We start from the raw sequence: 3,933 nt of genomic DNA, 5'->3' as shown, positions 1-3,933 counted from the left end.
TAATGTAGCGTCGTAAATTGTACGCACTTGCTAGGGTGGTACAATTTCACACCTAGTTTAGCACCCGCCTTGGTGCATTTTGCATTTTGCATTGCATTTCCCCTTTAGCACTTAATTAATTAAATTAATTAGGTCTAAGGTTCTATTTTATCATCTCCCACATCATAAAGTTGGGCCCTTTCATTAAAGTGTGCCCTTTTCATTTTATTCCTCCTATACATCATTTAATCAAAAACCCTAATTAGGTCCTATTTTGAACTTGGGGGCTTGGTTTTGGGGGTCAAAACATCTCGAAATCACCTGTAACTTCGGGATTCTCTCTAAAATCATCATATCCGACGGCCCTAAAAATTTGGTGAAATGGCGCCCAGAAAGGACCATGGCGCCCGGAGTGCACATGGTCCCGGACATTTTTCCCGAAATTTTAGGAGCGCGATCCAATCATAAAATAAAACTTAACCCCAAGAAATTGGCGGGATATTCAATCTCTAGGTCGGCCAAAAGTTGAAATTAAGACCTAGGGTTTCATATATAAGAGCTCTCTTTCTTCATTTGAAAGGATGGGAATTTTGGCTTTCGAGGACCTTCTATGCAGCGAAAGAGCAGATCTTTGAAGACTTCAATAACATTCAACATCCATCCATCAAGCATTCATCAATTTCATTCATTTAGGGCTTGGGAGATATTGAAGAACAATAGGAGATTACCGACTGAAGATTGGCTTGTACTCCTCCCTTAAGGGTTGGGTATGATTTCATGTTGTTTTCATGTCTTTGCATAAGCTTCAATATATCCTTTATTCATGCTTTAGATCACTTTGCATCTTGATTTAGAGCATTTACATTATCATTTACAAGCAATTAGGGTTTACTTTCTAGGTTGCTCTAGTTTGCTTTCTTGCATTTAAGGACCTTGCACACACACTAGGTCTGCACACACAATACATTTTACAATACAACTTGGCTATTTGTGGAGGTGGAAATCACCGAACCGGGGGTTTGACTAAGGCAAAACCCTATATAGCCGCCCACCACACCTTTTTAGATATAAGTGCAGGTTTCGGAATTCGGACGACGTCGCAAGTTACAGATCCGGAAGAAGCAGACGGAGACCGAACTTCACACCAAATCTCAGAGCAAAAGACCAGGACAGGGGTGTGGGGCGCCCTGGTCCCTGGGACAGGGGTGCTGGGCGCCCTAGTCCTTCTGACAGCAGTTTTCAGCATTTTTGACAACTTTGCAAAACAATAGTTTCTGGAGCAGTTTCAGGGGCAGAATCAGGACAGTGGCGCCTGCGCCCCCGTCCTGAACATTTTCTATCAGATTTTAACACCGGGTATGCATTTACATTCTTGTCTTGTCCTTGTGTTTACAGCTTTCCGCTTTCCATTGTTTAAGTTCAATTCTGCAATCTTGTTATTAGTTCATACTTGCACTTTGGGGTTAGGGATTGAACTTGCATTATTTTATCTTTCAATTACAACAAAGGAATAGAAATCCTAATAGGTAGCCCGTGGCTCTCTCTTCCACAAAAAGAAGTAGCCAATTGTGTGATACCTCTAGGCTCTTTCGTATTCCACAAGTGTGTGGTTGAAAGTGAGATTAGGGCATGTTTGCTTAGTATCACTTTTTCTCCTACACAACTAATGGCACTACCTTTCACTCTGGTAGCTAGGGTTCTACCTCAACAATGTCCCACTGTGGATTTGTTTCCACCTAGAGGGCATGGTTCATGGGCTTTAGTGGCTCGATAGGGTTGCTCTCAAGCAGAGAATCTAGCTGCCTCCTTTCGTGGAAAGAAGAATGATGCCTTTTTTCCTCACATTATCCATTTTAATGGTGAAGACAAGGGTTTCCATTATGCAAAACATGGTTAGGAGTTTTGACCCCCAAGATGGTTTGGTGTGGGGAAAGGTGGGACAGGAAGGATTGAGCTGGGGAATGAGTGGGGTGTGGGTTTTATTTCATTTAAGCCCCAAATGATGGTGCAGTCTCCTCAGCTAGAGTAGTCAACAAGGCCCCTCCCTTTGAGTTTTGGGCCTAAGAATTTTGTACTCGTCATATTTAATCTTTGACAGAGGAGGTAGATCACAATGAAAATGTTTTTTCTATGTTAGACCTTATTGGGTGTTTTAGAGGTCTATGGTCAAGCCTTTGTGATGTAGATAAGTGGATCTATGTTCATTGGGAGCCCATTTTAGATGTGTGTGTTCAGATTTACCCCTATGATAGAGGTTATTTTGTTGTATTTGAGAATGAGTTGGACAAGAATAAGATTCTATGCCATAGTCAATGGTGTTGGGATGACCATCACCCATTGTTGTTGAAACCTTGGTATCCGACTTTCAATATATTGTCTACATCTTTTGAATGGGTGCCCCTATGGGTGAGGCTTCCCAATATTCCCATGCAGTTTTGGTTTGACTCTTGTTTTGAGGTTGTTGGTAATTTTCTTGGTAGCTTTTTGATGACTGATGAAGGTTCTCTTAATCTGCTACATACTACATTTTCCTATATTTTGGTAGAGATGGATGTGTCTAAGGCGCTTTCTTCAGATATTTCTATCAAAACTTCAAAAGGAAGTTAGGTTTAGCCCATAAAATTTGAAGGGGTTACTTTCCAATGCAAGAGATTTTTTAAGCCTAGGCATAATGTTACCTTCTATGACAAGCATGGAATAGAGAAAAATGCAACTTGGCAGAAAGAGGTGACTTCTTAGCATTACACAGTGGAGAAGAGTGTAGAAAATAACATTAGTAAGGGTTTGAAGGATGGCATCAAAAAGGTGTTGGACATTAAGGAAAGGAAAACTCTAGCTACGAGTAGGGAGGTAGCACAAGGACTGGTAGCATATTCTAGGGTCGAAGGGAAAGAGGGTGGCAATATTGGTTGTTGTGATGATCAAGAAAGAAAGATATTTTTTCAAGAATCGAGGGTAAATGAAAGCTCAAAGGTAGGGTGTGTCTCAAGGGGGTTTACTGAAACACAAAATAGTTTACAAAACCCAAAGGAAGGAGGGATGAATGGGTGAGATATTTTCAAGGTGAAATTGCTGGAAAATGTAAGACAAGATGGATGGATAGAGGCTAAGAGAAAGAGAGACAATAGAGTAAAGAAGGAGAGCATTAACTTGCTCCTTCATGCTCAAGAGATAGGTGGATGTGAACCAAATTTGTAATCTATGGTCCCTTATGGGATTAGATATTGTGGGGAGGTGGATCCCTAATTGTAGCCCCATCTGGTTCAAGCTAGCTTAAGAACTGATTTCTCAATAAAATAAATCAATATTACCGACCAAAAAAAATATTGAGAAGGTATCCTTGTTTTCATGTAAATATTTTTCAATATCAATTATGGATCATAGATCATCTCTAGTAGTTTTATCACTCAAGAAGACATTCAAGAGAGGATTCATGATACTCATTGTATAGGAAAGACAATAATGAGAGTTTTTCATTGCATGAAATTAGTAGAGGACTATATAATGACCTAAAATGGATGTAAGGGAAAACTCCCATGGATAGTATATGGTCTTAAGATGGATAATTATGTGGAAAGATAGGCAACAAGAATGTTTCACAACATGATAGCATATGACAATCCATTGAGGATAGTTCAAAATGGTTAAAGGGTCTTGAAAGTAGTCACACAAAGTCCTAATGGAAACAAACTTTGTATGATAGTGGAATGAATGGTAGACTGAGAGATGACAAAGGTGCCTACATGGAACAAGTGATCCTGTAGATGATGAAAGGATGAAGATGAAAGAAGCCTTAATGAAATGATATATGTAATAGTTTGAACACTTTAAAGTTCTCCTACACCCTCCAAGGAGTTCTAACCATCTCAAATATCTTTCACATATGTCCTATAAGCATGGAGAGCAGGTTATAGTAGTTTAGAATAAGTAATGAGCAATTATAGATGGTTGCAA

This window comes from Cryptomeria japonica, chromosome 7, assembly GCF_030272615.1.
Source record: "Cryptomeria japonica chromosome 7, Sugi_1.0, whole genome shotgun sequence".
Taxonomy (NCBI): Eukaryota; Viridiplantae; Streptophyta; class Pinopsida; order Cupressales; family Cupressaceae; genus Cryptomeria; species Cryptomeria japonica.
This window is presented reverse-complemented; position numbering follows the sequence as displayed.